Source organism: Ornithodoros turicata, chromosome 6 (assembly GCF_037126465.1).
Source record: "Ornithodoros turicata isolate Travis chromosome 6, ASM3712646v1, whole genome shotgun sequence".
Taxonomy (NCBI): domain Eukaryota; kingdom Metazoa; phylum Arthropoda; class Arachnida; order Ixodida; family Argasidae; genus Ornithodoros; species Ornithodoros turicata.
Genome location: NC_088206.1, coordinates 55,384,586 through 55,405,113, shown reverse-complemented (window position 1 = coordinate 55,405,113; position 20,528 = coordinate 55,384,586). Strand labels below are relative to the sequence as shown.

The 20,528-nt window shown below is 46.0% G+C and overlaps 1 protein-coding gene across 11 annotated transcripts in view; it reads right to left on the bottom strand.

Moving 5' to 3' along the window:
- The window catches only part of LOC135396744 (muscarinic acetylcholine receptor DM1-like), a 492,974-nt gene that overhangs the window by 30,471 nt on the left and 441,975 nt on the right, over positions 1 to 20,528 (bottom strand). For 7 of the 11 annotated variants that reach the window (XM_064627887.1, XM_064627888.1, XM_064627890.1 and 4 more), the window contains one exon: positions 15,261 to 15,361. The exons of 1 other annotated variant lie outside the window; for it this stretch is intronic. The gene's annotated coding sequence lies outside the window, so the exon portion shown is untranslated. Of the gene's footprint in view, positions 1 to 44; positions 71 to 12,656; positions 12,943 to 13,443; positions 13,528 to 15,260; positions 15,362 to 20,528 lie in introns of those variants that run through there. 3 more of the 11 variants (XR_010423516.1, XR_010423517.1, XM_064627897.1) reach the window with 3 other exon arrangements.

The following is a 20,528-nucleotide window of genomic DNA, read 5'->3' as shown; positions in this document are numbered from 1 at the left end:
TCATAGAGTCAACCATACAACAATAGACTACTTAGGACACTCACTGTTTCAATACAAGCTGGAGGAAGATCGTAAGTAGTTTGCGGTGGCGCAGCAGCGAGCAAATACAGGACTTCTTACGTGCACAGGATCTGCTACGCGCACCGTCACGCGAAAATGCGATTTCCACTGACGAAGGGAGGAACACAGTTGCAACACTGATGTCAGTAAACTGCGAGATAAGTTTTGTGCAACTTTTTAAAGCACGGCACTTTTTATGCCTGTCACTGCTGAGGAAATGCATGAACCGTACGTTGCCATTAAGATATGAAGAAATGACGTTGACCGTGCACTACGATTTTTATGGTGCTGCGCTGCTAGGATATACAATTAGCTTTACAGTTTATTAGCGTTGGGGGAGAAGAAACGTTGTTCGACCTGCTGCAGTTTTGCATGATTAGTGAGTTTTAGTGTATCGTACGCTGTCGCCTTTGCGTACGTAAGAGGTAGCGTTGCTGGTTCTGCGCACGCGCAAAACATAAAGAGAGCTTCGCGTATTGCACAGAACCATAACGCTATCTCCTGCGTACGTATAGGCGATAGCGTACGATGCACTAAAGCTCTCTATTGTTGTTGTGTGCCGGGAGGTTTCCAATCCCGAAAGAAAAAAAAAAGGGGGGGGGGGGGGACAGAGCACAAGGTAATCAAAGGTGCGTATGTTTCGTGTCAGTAGGCGAGAAAATGTCTATTTTCACGTGTTGTCGTCTGATATATCATAATATGTGTATGTATCGCCAGAAAATAAAAGTTAAAGTCCGTACTGCCTTTGTGCTGCTGAGTAAGATACCGTAGCAGTTGAAAAAGTTCTGTTGAAAAAGCTGTTACACGCGTAAAATTTGTGTACCAAACTGCGAAACAGAAATGTGCAACAAAGAGTTGCGACGAAAGTTGAGAATAAGTGTCGTGGGTCTAGAACGCACAGTCCGCGCCCAAAGGCTAAGGCTAAGGCGCGCCGCGCAAAAAGAACTAGGATCATATGGATAATCCAGTCTGCAGGCTCCGGGTTTTCTGGTGTGGAGCACGTTCCCAGATTTAACAATAAAAAAAAACAACAAAAAAAAAAAAGCGACGTGACCCTGATGGTGGTGGTGGTGAAAGAGCTTGCGGTTGTCGGCCTCACGTATGTGGGCAACGTCACGACTGACGCCCTGGGGAAATGTGCGTGACCCTGATCTTTGTACCAGTGCTGTCCGTCGCAGCGCCCTATTGGCACTATATCGAATGCTGCTTCACTTGCCTTCGTGCTTCGCTACACGGGCAAAACAGAGCCGCGAGCTGCCCCGTGCCTACCAGATCGTTTCGGCATTCTGCCGCGCGGTGCGCAGCGGTCTTGCGCATGCGCTGTACACATTTTTTGAAAAGGCGGATTGAGAGATCTTTACCGGGTGACTGTGGAATTGGACCTCCGCTCCAGATTTCTTCGTACTTCTGTAGAATGTTGAAGGAGGAGTCTGGGAAAAGGCTCTATATGGGAGACCTTCAGCTGCAAATACCGGCGTGAGGCTTACGGCAACCGGCAGAACGCGCAAATAACCGGCCGAGCCGATGAAGTACCGGCCACGCGGCAACCCTATGTACTGCTTTGTGACATGCACTCTCAGAAAAAAGGGTGTGAAAAGGTGGTAACTTCTATAGTTACCACCTAGGTCAACATAGCGACTGATAAAGGGTTTAAAAGGGTGGTAGAAGCAATTATTATATATCCAAATTGCTACAAAAAGGCGTACGCCCTCCTCGCTCACAGAATCAGAAGTGGTAACCCTATCATTCGTGGGAGAGAGTGAGGTAACAGGTAGAACTTTGCAACCATTTAGGCACAACATATGCGACAAATATTACCTCCTGAAAGGTATAACTGCTCCACCCTTTGTTCTGAGAGTGTGCTTGTCTCGAATCGACTATGTACTCGTGGCCTATCTTATCTGAAATCTTCGGGTGCTCCAAGATTATTTCTCTCGGCTAATAAAATCGTGTGGCATACGGCCAAACTTCGAACACAATATTGGTACAGAGTGAACCACTGATTGAAGATTTCATGCAAGTGGGTCGAAAGCAGTACTTGTCTGCTTCTTTTTTTCGCCTCCCAGTTTACTTGGTATGGCGTTTGGCTTGGGTTACGCGGTAGACAGACGTATAGTATACACAGTTTCTAAAGTCGGGCCAGGACGCCATGATGGTGTGATTCCATCTCAACTCAGGCAGGGTGGTCCGGACGCCACCACCGATTTCCTTTGAAAAAGTATGTTGTACCACAACACGCATACACACATGAGCAATAAATATTTTGGCTCTACGTGTTGTGGTCCGCCAGAAAAAAAAATCCCAAAGAAATTGACCTGACGAGCGACTTTGACATTTTATTCCTCGCCATCGGACGGTCCCAAACTATACTACTGCACAATATTGCAGGTACAACGACACTCAGCGTGCGCAAAGAGCTCAGGTCAATTCTATTTTGATCTTCAATTAACAATCGCCGAAGTTGCAACAAAATTCACATTTTGCTCATATTTGTCTCTGCGCCGTACTCCTGCTATGCACGCTATAGATATATATGAGGTACCGCCGTGTAGGTCGAAGCGTGCTCTTTAAATTGATGTTAAACTTACATGTATGTACCTTGAACCCATTCGGCAAGGCGGTGTAGAATACAGTTATGTTCTCAAAAATGGGGTTCCTTGGACTCTCGTTTCTCAAAAACCCCACCTCCGATTTCCTTCTTATTTTGTAGTTATATAGCCCAGGCTATAACCTACATGTGTTCGCAAAACGGAAGGTTCCCTCTCAGCATAACTCGGGATAGCCCGCAATAAACCTGGACAGCGGAGCACGGGTCGGTACATCGTGGTCGGGAGAACCAGGAGCCTGCTACTGCCGATGTCTCCAGCCTTGAATGACAGAGCTCAGGATGCAACCCTACCGCAAATCCCATCCTAGCAATATATTTTGAGTCTTTCTGACTCGTTTTTCCTACAGTCGGATCTCAATGTTGTTCACGTGAAGTTCAGCGACGTTCTGAGTCGGTGGCTTGTGTTTCCAACATGGACTCCAAGTACGGTATGGATTGCGTGTACTGTGCCGACTGTGCGGTGCTATGGTAGCCATCTTAAAGGGGCAATAAACAGGTATACGAGTCGCACTTTTTTTAAATGCATTGTGATACGTTGCCGTAAGTGAACGTTTTAAAAAAAATTGTTGCAAAAAAGTAAATAATGGCTCGAAACCGACTGAATATTCACTGCACTCTTTCGCCCTCATGCCCCGCCCCGCGATGTCCTGGCGACAATAGCGACGCGTCATTTTGACGTCGCGCCTCATCAGCCATTTAGAATTCGGGACTCTTATGCATTAATTTTGTTGTAATATCGAGAAGCGAGGTCAATTCTAAACATATTCCCACATGTCAAATCCAAGATAGCCAGTCCAAATCGTAGCAAAACCACTCAGTATTCTATTTCACGTGCGCACCATGTTTTCAGTGCTGTATTGCACCGCGAGGTCACCGCGATGTTCCCACAACAGGTTCCCTCGCGAGCTGCAGCTTGTGTCAGTGGGGTCCGTGATTGGCTATGAGAGCGAAATCTCCCCCACCTCCAGAGCCTAGAACACGGTGGCCTAGAACTCGGTGTTGCTATTAGGGTTGCCACCTTTGGTAGTGAAAAATACCGGCTGAGGGAGAGGAAGTGGAATAGAGGGAAAGGGGGAAATGTTCGCGGGAATGGGAAAGTGGGTGAGGGGTGGAGAGTATACAGGCAGAGAGAGAAAGAAGGAACCAGCGTACTCGCTCAAGACAACAATGATGAAAGGCGTTGAGCCACAAATACCGGCATAAGGCTGCCTGTATCATCTTCCAACCGGCAACCGGCAGGGTGACCAAATAACCGGCCCGGTGGCAACCCTACTTGGAGACAAGTTGAGAATGCCGGGCAGAATGATGCCCTGAACCGTGATACCATCAAAATGTAATAACCGCGTGCAATAAAACAGAACTGTACACTTTTTAAGCACCTAGTCGTCAAGAAATGGTTAATTTATATAAAATATTTTTCAGAAAAATGATAATACAGATCACCAAACTTGTGAGGTATAAACTGGCTAGACGACGCCGTTAATGTTCCTTTTCGGAAGGTACTTTGGTTGTTCCTTGGAAATTCTCGACATCTTGACAGTGACGCGTCCATCTACCAGCTCCGGTGGCGCAGCGGTAACGCGTGCGCTTGGAGACTGGGAGGTCCGCGGTTCGAATCCGCGGGCCGGCTGTGCCGTCTGGGGTTTTTCCTGGGTTTCCCTCAGATGTGTAATAGGCGTATGCCGGCACAGTTCCCCTGAAGTCGGCCCATGGACGCAGCTATCCTCCCCCCGAGCGGATTCCGCTCGGTCTTCCACTTCACCCTTTCCTCTCCTCCTCTCCACCACCTTTCCCTTCCCGAGAAACATGCCGCCTAATCAGGCAGGCAGACCTCTCGGGTTCCTCCCAACGACACTCCTCCTCCTCCGACGCGTCCATCTCCTTCCACGTTTTTCGTCCACATCTGGCAAGACTGGATTCCGACAGCCGTTCGCGCTGTCTTCCATTCTTCCTTCTTTGAGGCCCGGTATGTTTCTAGGGAACTTGTTTCTAATAACAAAAGCGTCGTTCTTTCGATTTTCTTTCGATTTTTTGGCTTAAGCTCGCTACCATAGCATTGCACAGTCAGCACAGTACTCGCGATCCATACTGTACTTGGAGTTCATGTCGAAAACACAAGCCACCGACTCAGAACGTCGCCGAACTTCACGTGAACGGCATTGAGATCCGACTGTGGGCTCAAATATATTGCTAGGATAGGATTTGCGGTAGGTCTGCATCCTGAGCTCTGTCATTCAAGGCCGGAGACGTCAGCAGTCGCGGTCGCGGTGTAAATCGTGTGCTCCGCACTGCACGTTTGTTGCGGGCTATCCCGAGTTGTGCTGAGAGGGAAACTTCCGTTTTGGGAACACATGTAGGTCATAGGCTGGGCTATATAACTACAAAACTATGAAAGAAATCGGAGGTGGGGTTTTTGAGAAACGAGAGTCCGAAAAACCCCATTTTTTAAAACATAGCTGTATTCTACACCGCCTTGCCGAAGGGGGCAAGGTAAAGACATGGAAATTAGACATCAAGTTAAATAGCACGCTTCGACCTACACGGCGGTACCTCATATATCTCGATGGCGTGTATAGCAGGAGTACAGCGTAAAGACAAATATGAGCAAAATGTGAATTTTGTTGCAACTTTGGCGATTTTTAATTACAGATCAAAATAGAATTGACCGGTGCTGTTTGCGCACGCTGAAAGTCGTTGTATCTGACATATTGTGCAACAAAAATCTATAGTTTGGGATCGTCCGATGGCGAGGAATAAAATGTCAAAGTCGTTCCGTCAGAAACCTCCGTCGCAGAGTTAATTTCTTTGGGAATTTTTTTCTGACGGACCACAACACGTACAGCCAAAATATGTATTGCTCGTGTGTGTTGCGGTACAACATATATTTTATTTTTTCAAGGGAAATCGGTGTTGGTGTCCGGACCACCCTGCCTGAGTTGAGATGGAATCACCCAATGACTCCCCCACCCCCACCCCGCCGTCAACTACTCTCTTCCTACGGTCTCTTGTTACACCCCTCCTCGTTTAAAGGGTAGAGGTCGCTCTCCAAGCATCAATCTGTTGATTTCTGTTGCAGGCGTAGAGCACCCCCTAATGTACCGATCGTTTGATTCGTCGACTTGAACGACATAATTCATTATCGGCATTATGAATCGTTGGTATCTACACAGTTTGAAATTCCCGCGCAGAGGGGGGTACGCGCGACGTCAGTATGACGACATTGTGACGGCACAAGGCCATTCGGCTGTACGCCGAAATAAATCTTTTAAAATAAAACATTAAAAAATCCACGCTTAATATTCCACCCTTCGAAATCCATTTTCTGAAATAAACCGTTTAAAAATACACGTCCTCAAAATAAACGCTGTTAAAATAAATCATGGTTAGGCTTATGAAGTTAATGCTCCGTATCATAGTAGTGATAGCCGTATGGGCGACACGATGTTCTTTTGGGCGAAACATGCCATTATGATGTTTCTTACTCATGTTTGTATTGCTATTAATTACATAACAACTTAGGATTTCGAAATATCCATCTTAAAAGTGATGACGACGATGCGCGTATGAATACAGGACACGCACACTTGATCATACCGGGGTAGTAATAGCATTACTGTAATGAAATTACAGTAATGAATTGCTTTTTCTGGTAATTTGTAATGTAACGCATTACTTTTGACATTAGGTAATTTGTGATGTAATTTCATTACATTTGGGCTGTAATTTTAATGACATTACTCACTACTTTTTACAAAAGAATCGAGTGTGTGTTCTGTGTTGGGGGATACGGACCTTTCGGTACAGGATATTTCGGTACAGGAGCTTTCTGTACGGACTTTTCGGTACAGGACATTTTCAGCAAACTTATTTTCGTTGAAAGCCGTTAAAAAAGAAAAAAGAAAGAAAGAAAGGTCATGGTAATTTTAATTTACAGTGAACAACGCAACGGACAACGAACTGATGTTTTCGTACGTGCAAAACCTTGTAATGCCCTTCCTTATACATGGTGTCTTAATTTTTTATACAGATTTTTTATTAAAAATCTATAAGAGTCCCAGATATGCCGTTTGGGTGACAATAGCTGGCAAAGAATATCTGCCGTCCCAGAGATGTTAGAAGTCAAAACAGGACGTCTGTAGCTCATACATTTTTAATCAAAGATCTGTATTGAGAACAAAACACGTTGTCATAAACAATAAGCCGAAGACCATTTTCCAGCGGTATGGCCGTGTACCGAAATGGCCGTGTACCGAAACGTCCCTGTACCGAAAGGTCCGTGTACCGAAATGTCCGTACACAAGGGTTTAGGACTTTTCGGTACAGGACATTTCGGTACACGGACATTTCGGTACACGGCCACACCGCTGGAAGGTGGTCTTCGGCTTCTTAGTCATAAAACGATGACCGTTTCTTTTTTTTTTTTCGAGTACCTAAAATTGCGAGTACCTAGACTATGCATTAATCATGCAATGCGTTGTTTCAGTATGTCATCCAAGGGAAATACTCGAAGCATCCCATGCACGATACATGTCTTTAGATGGTCGCCGCGAAAAGTATAATTTCCAGGCATTGCCTCTGCAGGGAGTGGCAGCCATAAGGCCTAAAACTCGAATCCCCGAACAAACCGAAAGTCAAAATTCAAGGCGAAGGCTAGGTTAAATTTTCTTTATATGGTTAGTTCAAAAAGACTGTTTACAGTTTACACGCGCTTGGACGGACATAATGTTGAAATCTTGTGCGAAAAAATTGAACAATGTCTCTTCGGCCTTCAGATAGGTCGGTGTTTTGATTTTTCGGCCCTTCGTCTGTTGGCCATTTTAATCTTTTGGCCTTTCGTGTTTTGACTTTTTGATGGGTTTCCCTCTGCAGGACACATAAGGGCTCAAGAATGGTAGTAAATGTGGTGACGGGAGTGTAGATGTTCCCCTAAAATCGCCTGTATCGGTATCCGCCCATTTCATCGAACGCCGATTCATCGAACGCCGTTTCGTCGACGCCGTTTCATCGAACGCCGTTTCATCAAACGCCGATTTGTCGAACGCCATTTCATCGACACCAATTCATCGAACGCCGTTTCATCGAACGCCGTTTCATCGAACGTCGTTTCATCGAACGCCATTTCAATGCCAAATGCCTCGAATACCAAAGTTGCAAATTCGAAAATTGGAGTCCACATCGCCTGTCGTGTCACTGAAAAAGCTCGTAATTTTATTTTTCGCTTTCCTCCCCCCATACAGGGTGTCCGAGAAAACGTGTCATTGAATTATAATAAAAAACTACACCACCTATAATCATGCGGTCAACGGCATTTGTTCTTACTAGGTTTTTGCCACCTCCTGATGTGAATGTCGTGTAACGTAAGTTTAATTATGTAAATTTTTGCGAACTGAAGTCGGAAATTTGCCGAGTAAAGGTCACTTTTTTACCCCACCAATGTGAAGAACGTGTCTAATTTATTCAAATTAATGATAATTTACAGGGATATTTAGGGTCTATCTCATCACAAAAAATAGCCGAACATCATGCTCTACGGAGCTAGCGTGCGACAAATGTTTCAGCGCAGTCCTTGTCAGTCCGACGCAAGGAGGTTGGGAACCCAGCCCACACCAGCAACGCAGAAAGAGATAACACAGGCATGGCTTACCGCGTCCGACTTTCGCTGGGGATGGCACTTTCCGTCTCCCAATTTCAGGAACTGTCACTTTTTCTACTATCACTCTGTGGCATACCTGGGTGAATTACTTGTAAAATGTAATTATATTACATTACTCATTACTCCAGTTACAATTTAATTAAATTACATTACTCATTACTGCAACTGAAATGTAACGAAATTACATTACAATTACTACGCAAAAGTAATGACTTTACTTATCATTGCTTTGCCATTATTGGCATACATGTTCCCGAGCTTTTGTGGAAGGCACAAGGGACAAAAACACAAAAGTTGACGAGACTTGCCTTCCCCCAAACTTTCCGGGAAATGTATGGTGAAAATGTAACAACAGTTAGCTTGTACTCTTATATTTGTCTCTTCTACATGTCAGGCTAGTGTGCCACGTATGACGTATCGTTCCACAATGTAGAGACCAAGGTGACACAATCTATCACTACAACAAGAAGGTTGTCTGGAGGGCGGGGCCCGCAAACAATAAGTCTGCAATGCAACAAATCGTTGACCTGAACAACGTTTGTTTGTGTCTGGCTCGTCCACGGGAACTGAAGTTCCCCGTGCCGAACAGCCATACAGGACGAGGAGATCAGCACGGAATACAAGTTGGAAGCAACGCTGCGCAGCCAGCAGCCACCCCCACAGAAGCGGTCTATCAGGATCACAAATTAAAAACTTGGAGCCTTACACAGAAATTGTCGTGAAATGAACTCGAACGAGTTTTTGCGTGCTATTGCACGCCATTTTAAGCACTGACGTTTTAAATAAATGTCCCGCATTAGCTATGCAAGCACAACACAGAACGCCTATAGCTGTCGTAACTCTTCTGGTCTGCATATTGAGACTGCCTTAGTAAGAAAACCTAAATGTCCCACCAGGTTGACTTCTCGTAACATGTCATCAGCCTGGAAAATTTTGAAGCCATTGAGTTACGCGACGATAGTGCGTTTTAGTACAGAGTAGGAACTGTACTATGCGTATGGTTAGCGTTTGAGCAACACGATATGCGAGGTGGTATAGCGTGCTATACTAAAACCGTCTTGTGGTACCCCCCAGGTTCTGGCGCCTTCTCTGAAATAAAAGCGATTCGATGAATCGGCGTTCGATGAAACGGGCGCCACAGATTCAACGAAACGGCGTTCGATGAAACGGCGTTCGATTAAATGTCCACTTTTCGACGAAACGGCGTTCGATGAAATGTCACGGAACCGCCTGTATCTGCATGCTGCAATGATCGCAAAGTAGCCTTTCTGCAGTGCCTTACCGGTGGCAACCAGAAGGGCGTAGGAAAGATTGACCCCGGAGAAAACTTTCCCGGAAAAAAGTGCCTCCGGTATAGCAGGCGGGCATTTTTATCTGGCTTATATTGTCCTACTCTCTTTCACAGAAGACATCCCAGATGCCCGCTGTTAATGTAGGTCGTCAAAAATGTTATGATCGCAAGAAAGGAAATGAAGAGGTTGCCGGACTTTTCAGCAAACGTATTTTCGTTGAAAGCCGTTAAAAAAAGAAAAAAGAAAGAAAGAAAGGTCATGGTAATTTTAATTTACAGTGAACAACGGCACGGCAACGCAGTGGCACTTGGCAGAAAGAGAGTTGGGGGACTGGCAAGTGAAAAGAATTTCAACGAAACTATGAACGGTGACGCACTCAATCGGCACGTGGAACGTCATTTCCCTTTTACGAGCCAGTTTCCTTAGGCAGGGCACTCACAAACAAACGTTGTTAGGTCAACGGTTTGTAGCCATGGAGAATCATTGTTTGCGGGCCCCATCCTCCTGACAGTCTTCCTGTTGTTGTGATACATTGTGTCTCCTTCGTCTCTACATTGTGGAACGATACGTCATACGTGGCACACTAGCATGACATGTAGAAGAGACAAATAGAAGAGTACAAGCTAACTGTTGATACATTGTAAGCATACATTTTTTTACTCGAATTTCGGGGAAGGCAAGTTTCGTCAACTTGTGTGTCCCTTGTGCCTTCCACAAACTCGGGAACATGTATGCCAATAATGGTGAAGTAATGACTTTGTCATGTCATTACATTTTCGTAGTAATTGTAATGAAATTGTATTACGTTTCAATTCCAGTAATGAGTAGTGTAATTTAATTCAATTCTAACTGGAATAATGTAATTTAATTACATTTTAGAAGTAATTTACCCAGGTATGCTCTTGATCCTTGAGCCAGCTGAGCGCTGTGGACGGATTGCGCGGCGACGGTCATTCGCACTGGTAAAAGAAAGGCCAAGAAAGCGCGCACGCACACGGAAAAGGGAAACGCTAAATCAGAAAACATACCAAAGAATGGCCAAACTCTCCTGATAGTCGGCTCTATATTAGACAATATTACACCGATGTCGCGCGTTACTTGCACTGCTAAAACAGAACTTCACCGAATAATACGCTCCCGGGCATCCGTCATTCCGAATGATATCAGCCCCCCGCCCCCCTACTAAGTTGGCAAAACTTGTCACGGATCACATACAGCCAGACAACCTACTTCCGGTGTGCCGAAATCCTCGTTCACAGTTATTGGGGACGAGCGCGAACGGTGGCGCCCCTCCCGCGGCGGCGGAGCGTACTGCGTAGTGTGGATGCAACGCCGTTCGCCACCTTGCCAACGCACGTTTAGTTGAGTTTGATAATGGTGTTCAGCAGAGGGACAGCCGCATGAATGTTGCCTGTCCTGAAGCGTGGCTCGACAGAGTCAAATGAACATTGAATTCGTAATGAGTATGTTCCTGTTTAAATTTATGCGCGCTAGAAAGGTGCGCGCGTGATGAAGTGCTGTTACGGACGAACTTTGCCTTCCAATTTTCCCATCGATGCCCACACCAGCTTACGGATGTGGATATTTTTCTGTGTAAAAACAGCCTTCTTATCGGCCTTGCGCGCCGTGTCACAATTATTTGTTTCTCGTGCTTGGTTACCGTCAGTGTATTATCTTTGATTACAATTATTTGGTGTAGTGCAGAATTACTGAGACCAATCCGGTTGCTCATGGGCACCGTAAAGTTCGAACTAAATTGAAAGATAAAAAGCGGGGCGTCATAGAATGAGTGCAACGTGTAACAATACATTTGAGGATCGTGGACATTAGCAGCTAGTACAGAGTTATTCAATACAGATAAACTTTCGAATGGTAATGTGTTAACAGTTTTCATACTTTTTCATTTAAACGAATAATGACAGGTCTGCAATTGTGTGAGGTGCAAGCTTGATCGCCCTCTTTAGCACTACTACAGTGACAGTCCTCATGGAGCTGCATATTGCATACATTGAACGCTGTACTCATCAGTGATCATATATGTTGCTATCTTGTGTGTGCGTAGTAGTTTCGTTCCGGACGCCAGCAGGAACTTGTATGTATTCGTGTTTGTTGGTTTCATTAATATGATTATTGTTATATTGTACAGTGTGATGTCTAAGTCCATGTACTACTCTACAGTGGAAATCATACAGCAGTGTAACACCTTTATTCCTACATAACTAGCTGGAGATATGTGACTGATGTGATACAAATTTTCTTCAGGTGTGGCACCTAATCTGTATCCTGCGATAACGGCAAAGCACTACGAAGATCGATAGCACAATAAACGAAATCGCCCAAAAGCATATCTGACAGTGCAGCGCAATGACGATTTTCTCAGGCCGGCTTTTTGATGGAGGCTTGTCGAGCATTCGTGGGTAGATTTCTTGACGGCCCAATATTTCGTTCCTGAAAACAACGTTTCGGATCTGGGCGGGAAACCAAGAGCGCCATATTGTTGCAGTTTTCTGTCCACCAAGTAGTACCTTACCCTTTTATTTCATTCCGACGTACGTTTCGGCGAAATGCTACGAACATGCCTAATAGTGCACCAATTTTTCTGGCGCTTGCTTTCCGTTTCGCCGCTTGATTATCAAGATAAGCGTAATATTATAAATTTTTCATGTTTCGGCTAGTTCTGGAAGTTCATTCCCAGTGTAGCTTATGACGATTTGCAATTAAACAGCGCAATGCCGCATAAACACGACCAAACGCGGTCACTACCACAGACACGCATCCCGTTGTTTCCACACTACCGGCGGATCACGTGACTTTTAGAGCGCCCCCTGTAGGTCGCATTCGCCGCATATAGCCATGGCTAGCCCAAAGCGCGAGGAGGGTACTATTTTCCGCGGCGGACGTAGAGCCGTCGGCTGTCCACCAATCAGGGACGATGGATGTTAAAAGATTTATTTCGAAGGGTTTATTCTTCAAAGTTTATTTTTCGGAGTTTATTTCGACAGCGTAGATTTTCTCCTGATTTATATTGAAGAGTTTATTTTGCGAATTTGATATTTGAGAGATTTATTTTTGAACGTTTTATTTTTACATGATTTATTTCGGCGTTATCCCGGCCATTCCATTGGCGCCATGCTTCGGTTGCTCCTTCTGTGTACTCCTTCTGCGGAATTCTTTGCGTCCCGCTGCAGGGACCACGCTAGGGGAAGGTGTACGACGCTGACACCGACGTCATGCGAGCTGACGATGAGGAGATTCTTCTGCTTGGTCTTCCTCGTGGGTATCTGTCCGCTGCCAGCTCTCACGACAAGATACGCGTAACTCTGTAAATACTTGAAGAGGGTAACATATTCTTGAGTCTGAGGGAAGATAAACGAAGAGTCGAACACGCAACGAAGTACTGTAAATACGTCGGCTTCGAGCGAATGGCCCCGCAGGAGAGTTGTTTGTGGTCAGCGGTCATACAAGTCACTTATTTCACTTGCGTTAGGGCGCGAACCTAAGCGCCCATTAAGAGCCCCTAGGGTTGACCATGTGAATGACATATGATGGTGGCGTCAGCGTAACTTAATTGATAACACTTTTGATTGGTGATTCATCAATTGCTTGCACAAGTTAACATTGCACTACACAATGCGATGAGTAAAATTAAATACGATGGTGATTCAAAGGAAAACCGCGAATGCGTTTTACTGATTCCATATTACAGGTGCGCGAAATTACATGCTTCTATTGTTTAGTTCATGATCGCCCTCGATGCAAATATTCTTGCGCAAAACGTGCACAAAAGCGCGAATATCATGTAAAAAAAGGAAGTCATTCGGACATGTGCGCAGCCATTCATGCATCGTATAATTGCCTTCACCAGCGCCTTGAACCTTGGTCCCACCAATATGCTTCTTGAGAGGTCCAAAAACCTGAAAATTTGAAGGTGCTAGGTTGGGGGAATAAGCTGGGTATGGGTATATATTTGTATTACGGTGTGCAGATTTTGGTGTATTATTTATGTCCACTTTTCACTCGCACTTGTTTCTGTGCTATGTATTGTTTCTAAAATAGAACAGAACGTGCGTGGCATGATGGCTACTGTCTGCTCTGTATGGGTACTTTTGGCTATCTTGCTACCAAAACAGCGTTTTTATCCCGTACAGATTTTTAAAAATAAAAAACGATGAGAACATCCTACGTGCCGTTTTTGCAGTTAAGTTATACGACCTCTCGAAGATACTATACAACTACTAGATAACTAATTACATAAAATTCATTAATGAACTCTTTAATTAGGGGCACTCGGGCAAAAGTGAGATAGCAGAGTAGGAGACAATCCTCGTTGAAAGCATTTGAAAATCCTGTAACGAACACGTGCGTTGAAATATCCATCGCCGAATATTGCTATCCAAATGAGGCGAAACCAAAACAGTGCGCCTCAGGAGCACATGACCTTCGTCGTCGTCGGCTTATCTGGTGGTGGTGGTGCTTGTGAAAGAGCTCGCCGTCGTCGGCCTCGCAGAGGTGGACAACGTCACGACTAACGCTCTGGGGGAATGTGCGTCCTGGACCGACTTCTAAGGGAACTATGTGCGGACATATGTCTGACAGCGTCTGAGGAAAACCCAGGACAAACCACAAACAGCACAGCCTGCACCGGGATTCGAACCCGGGTACCTACCAGTCTCGACGTCACAGGGCCAGCACGCTAACTACTGTAAGTGCTAACTATTCAGCCACGCGAGCTGGTGCCGGCTTGTCTGGTGGTGGTGGTGGCCAGCAGATCAGCACCTATACTTCAATCATCTCCATCGCACCAAAACAAGTGGCCCTCTGACGTGATTGAGCGTTGTCCCTATCCCCATTTTTTTCTTTCTTTCAATCAATCAATCATCAATCAGCGTTGTCCCTGCTCCGCTCCGATGCGCGCGGTTTCGGTTTCGGTTTATTTGCATAGCGAAATTCAGTGAAAGGATATTTCAACGTATTTCCTCGTTTCAGGATTTTTTTAAAAAATAGGAAATTTTTCAAAGAGCGTTGTCTCCCATTCTACTATCTCACTTTTGCCCAAACGGCCCTAATTAAAGAGTTCATTAATGGATTTTTGATAATTAGTCATACAATAGTTACTTTCGTATTTCCTTGGAGAGAATGTCCGCGTGGCCGTATAACCTCCGCAAAAACGGTATCAACCCTGCTCTAATAGATTTTTAGAAAAAAAAATGTGTTACAGAAAAAAAAATCACTCTGCATTTCGCGTGAGTGAGTTTGCAACCCCGAACAGCACCAGTTTCCCACTTTCTGCTTGACCTCTTGCTCGCGTCAGGCTCTCGTGCACGCAAACAACCGCCTTGGACATCTATTCCAGCCATCTCGGTAGGAACTGTCACAATTTCTCTAATGCTCAGAATGAATGGACAAAGAAACGCTGGAACAAAAGCTATTGTTTCGAGGCGCTGTGCTGGAAGCGCTTTAAGTTAAGGACAATGGAAAGCTCGGCTTCGCTGTACTGCGCAGCGGGAGGGAGATTAGGAAGGTTGACGTGAGAAGTGTGAAGCTTGGAGGAAATGGGAAAGTTGGGTATGGGGGTGCGCCCAAGTGAAGCAGCCCGCTTCTTGAGATGATTCATATTTGGAAAATAACATTGGGAATGTCAACCTACCGCCTCGGAGTAGAGAAGAAGCCATGAGGTTCCTGGTAGCTGCGTTCCAAGGAACAAAGATGACCTCAGCTAATTTCGCGTACCCATGTGAAGCCGGAGATCTGCGTGAGACGAGAAAGAAGTACCCTGTGAAATTACGGTCGCTGAGTGGCGTTCAGCATTTGTTCGAAGTTAAGGAAACTAAACTAAATAAAACCACAAAGGCAACGGAACAGACAACATGTTCTCTTTCACGTGCCTTGTAAAGCGAGCACGAAGCATGGCAGCGGTTTGTGTTTATTACACGTGATTTGCGGCCCTCAGCTCGTACTCAGGACATTGTGTAACCTACCAGCACTAATATGAATGTGGCACACGGACAACATATGCGGTTCTAGCATTCTAGGAATAAATGACAAAGCACACAACGAACTAAGAAGCCGTTTATAACAATCGAATTGGTCGGGAATCGAAGGTCTACCCGAAGGTACCCATCTATACCCGAAGGTATGTAAGATAAGTTTTTGTGTAAGAGGGGCTACCTCCATAGGTAGTTCTCTTGCTTGATGACAATACACACTCCCATCAAATTCGCGTAAGCGGTGGAGGGAGGCAAATGGGAGCCGGTCCCTTATATACCGGAGAGGGGAACTTTCATAACGCGGTCCGCCTCCGGGAGGGCAGTGTCTTCGAATGCGCGGCCCTTAAAACGGTCGTCGCGGCAGTCTTAGATCTCCCTTCAACTCCGTCTTCATTGTCCTCCCTCCCTTTAACTCCCTTCTCCATTCAACTTCGTGTACGCGGTGGAGGGAGGCGAAAGTGAGCTGGTCCTTCAGATTTTGGAGAAGGGCCCCTGGATAACGCGGTCCGCCCCCGGGTGGGCCGTGTCTTGGAATGTGCGGCCGATAAAAAAGTCGTCGGGGCAGTATCGCTTGCGGTGCTGTTCCAGGGAAGATTTTTTCTTGAAATTGAAGTCGCGGTCCGCGGTCCGCCCACGGGTGGGACTGTGACGGGAGGGACAAATTTGATATGTGGCGCAAAAACAGCAGAAGGGAGCTTTGCGGTCAGATAAAAACGGCGAGGCATGCCGTCTTCGCGTGTAAGGTACCGGCGTACCTGTGGTCCTGTTTTAAGAAATATTTTGGTTTAAGTAACTTAACGTTCGAAGAAGCAGTGGGAACACATGTTGGGAAAGTAATCAAAAGACAACAGAGATTTTACATGTTAGTAGCAGTAGAAATCACATATCAAGTTTGGGTAAACAGGTGCAGGATGGTGCATGGCGGTGACAACTGGGGTGGGGAACGAATGAGAAATATAATCACCTACTACGTACGAACTTGGCTTGGGAGGGAGCGGCTAAGGTTATAGGAGCAAAAAACTTCGCAAAACAGTGGCAGTGTAAAGAGTTCAGGGTAGTGGATGGTATTATTAAATTTAAATTACCAGATTAGTTAAATGAATTTAGAATATGCTAACGCCGCAGCACAGTGAGGGGATCTATTTGAAATTTGGGGGGAGTTAATTGTAAAGCACAGGAGTGTTGGCGCTCTTCTGAAGCACACGAAACAGCGTTACACTCAAGTGCAAAAGCAATGGGGCAGATTTTTAGAACTGGACTCAGTTGTTGACTTTGTAGGGGAAAATAAAGCGAATCAGTAAATTAAGGATATAGCAAACGGTAGGCTAAAATGATAAGGAAGATGGGCTGGCTAATTCTGTGACTCATCTAATCAGTCAACAATACAATACATTCCAGGGATTTTCCCAGGACTTTAATTTTTTTTTTTTTTGGGGGGGGGGTGCTTGCGGAATGTAGGGGGTGTACCACCTTGTCGTCGTTCAATCAGCTCTGTACTGCATATAGACAGTCGAAGACGGATATAGACACCTTTCTGAGGGCAGGTGCATAGAAATTGTCATCCTAGCCCTCGCGGTAAGTTATGAAAAAAAAAAAAAAAAGAGAAAAGAAGAAAAAAGAAAGAAAAACGCCGCAGCTGTCGGTAATCACTTACACGTGCTGAGTCTAATATGCCAGCCAATGACGGCGACCTCATGGTGCATTCTCAACACTTTCCAGACACTCGCACAGTTGTAACACACCAGTCTCTTTTTGTTCGTCCTTTCTCTCCCTCATTTTCTTTTTGTTTTGCCACACCGTGTCAAGACGATTTGATTCCGCAAAATACAGTCCCCCGTAAACGTCAATCTTTTATTAACGGGATAGATTGCGCAGGTTGTTCTATTTTGAATATAAGGCTACTCACGCAATGACTAGTTCACTCTGGGGCACTCCAAAGTTTGACAAATATGTCCTATAATAAACTTAAGAGACAGGTGAAGAAGCAAGACCTATAACTTCAAAACGCGAAAGAAGGCGCCATGTGTGCATAATCGTTGGACCAACCACAAGAAAAAACAGGAAGAACGAGCACATTTCGGAGAGCTAAAGGGAGATCATACCCTGGAGGGGGGGCGTTCGACAAAAAAATGTCTGGGGGTGCCGAGCAAAATTTGGGGGTGTTAGAGGTGTGTGAGGGGGTTGGGAAAATGGGTTTGGGGGTTGAGTCACTGTGTGCTTGATGACGAAACACATGTGGCTGGCATGGTGCAACGCACTCCCCATCATGGGCAGGCTCTGCAGAATGCGCATAGCTGCGAGCTCTGCTTGTTGCTTCTGCAGAGCACAGGAGACGCTACACCACATCTTGTACGTGTGACCTGCCTCAAGACCGTTCTGGGCTCGCGTCTCTCGCTGCTTCTTACTCGGATGTCCACTGCAGTGGGGAGCGCTTCGCGTCCCAGCACGTTCCGCAACTCGCCAAGCTCGTCACTTCCGTCGGCGTCAAAGTGTTGTGAAGCGCCCGCACAAGCCCTACGTTCTGGAAAACAGTGTTTTCTCATGCAGTTAGAACGAATTCTGACCTGAACATTTCGTACATTCAATCATTCAACGTCCTGCCTTGTCAATACATCGGCTGTGTTGATATTGCAGGGCGTTTACGACTCCGGTTTCCTGACGTTGACATCCAGTTCTGGACCGTCAGAGATTTCTATACGGAAATCAGGGAGATGCAGTTCCTTCAATGCCGACAAAACTTTCTTGGCGTCGTATGACTGCGGGATGGGTGGATGCGCGTCGCGCCAGTCTTCAGTGGAAGCTTGCCCCCGATGTTCTTCCACTCCGCGAGCGACTGCCCCGTTTTGATATCTCTCGCTCTAATGGTTGCATGTCTTGCGGGATGCGTGAAACGGCCGAGAACTGTTTCAGGAGTTGTCATTAATGCGGCACAGGTTAACACAAGTTTTTGAGCTCTCGACAGTCGCCTGGGCTACCGTGCGGTTCTTAGAACCGCTGCCCGTTCCACGCGCTCACCGTAAACAATTCGTTCTATTAATAGCGGAGATTAACTTCCAAGTTTAATCAGCCGTTGCCGGCTAGCCTTCGGTGGCCCAGACTTTGGAGACGCAGCTATACTTCAGGCTGCCAGGCTGGACTTAGTAGCCCCATCGTCCGCGAAGAAGCGGTCTCGTGTGGAGCTCCCGCCGCTGGCTGACGTCTTCTCGTCTTTTCCGCCATGCTCAGGGTGAGTGGCAAATTGTGTTCTAGCCAGCTCTCTAGGACTGTGCTGCCCTCCGCAGCGACTCTCCCAGTGTTTCGATTGTTCGCTTAGTATGGCTACGAAAAGTAAACTCCCCTAGGGATCGCCATGGGCGTTCTCAGAATTTTTTCCCGGGGCGCAAAGTACTTTCGAGGGGGGGGGGGGCAGATCGTGCAACCCCCTTATCTCCTTTCCTGGTGACGGACACTGCGGACTGTGCCGGTTATAGCGGAATGGGCGGTCGGAGGTTGCTATTGTTATGAAATCTGAGAAGAATCATGACGACCTATGAATAAAGAGTGCACAGTTTTCAAAAGTGGCCTTGAAGCTCTACACTCTAAGAAAAAAAAGAGTAAATACAGAGTAACACAAGGCTTTACTCTCCTTTCACTCTGTCCGGGATTACATTAGGCTTGAGGTACTCTTCAGGCGCATTTTTCACGCTTCGCACTTCATTTACTCTGTGGAAAGGGTAAAATTACACGTCGCATTGCAGGGGACAGAGTAAACAAAATGTACGGGACCCTGCTGGCCTTGAAAAAGTTGTTTGTTCTTCAAGTCGAGCATACAGAACTCTGCGTCAAGCGTCAAATGGGTTGAATGTCATGCGAGACGAGTATTGTTCCTATCTTTCGTTCCTTTCTGGGAGGGGCTGTAATTCAGGCTTTCATTGAATAGTGCATCTTTGACACCATTGATGTTTCATTTAAGTTGAACCCCACCTTTAAAAAATAACGGTGCATCGCATCACAATAGGGCCACTTCCATAACGTCACAAGAAGCCTGGTCTGTTTTTAAGTGTCTTTGTTTCTCAAGTAACCAATTAAGCAATCGGAGTTCATTTTGTAAATTTTTAATTACAATGCTTACAGTGAAAGTGTCAATGGTGAAGCTGCAGACGGTGATACGAGACAACGAATGCCGTTGGTTGCAATCCTGTTCCATCGACGAGTCGTTTTTTTTTTTTTTTTGCGGGTCCGAAGAAATGCGTGCGGGCTTCCAAAAGTGCCACGCAACCTCGGCTCTGATGCGGGACAAGCGCGTCTGCCTAAGGGCTGTGTGACGGTCACAAAGCGAACAAGCAGATACGTGGATGGATAGAAATCCAGCGAACCGGTAGAGGAGTAGGAAGAAGGCCCAGAGGAACAGTCGCTGTTCGAAATATCGGCGGCTCCTGTCCTGAGGCAACTCCCTTCGTAAGCAGATATGAGGTCCATTCAAGGGCGCCACCAGATTTTTTCCAAGGGGCGGGGCAAAGCCGTATCCAGGGGGGGGGGGGGAAGTCGCCAATTTGGCCCCCAAAAAATCTGCCGGCAGAGCAGCCAACCCGCGGCCTTCATTCGTAAAACCGTGACGAGAGCACTACTGATGAAGGAACGAATAACCGAGAGACACGGGACACGAAGACAAGCACAAGAGTTCTCAGATGCAGTAATGATTTAATAACACAGAGCCTCCTAAATACCTAACAACTCCCGGAGGGGAGGGAGAGGGATAAAGGATGGCCTATTTACACAGTTCCCGCGTTGCGTTATCTCCACCGTCTCTTTCAAAAGTCTTTTCCACTTATCCCTTTCCCTAGACACAACCACGGTTTCGTTGAAAATGGGTTCACAGGTGCTGCATTGCCGAAGATGCTCAACTAGCATTTGACTAGATTTTGGATTGAAAGTGGCAGGAAAGTGGT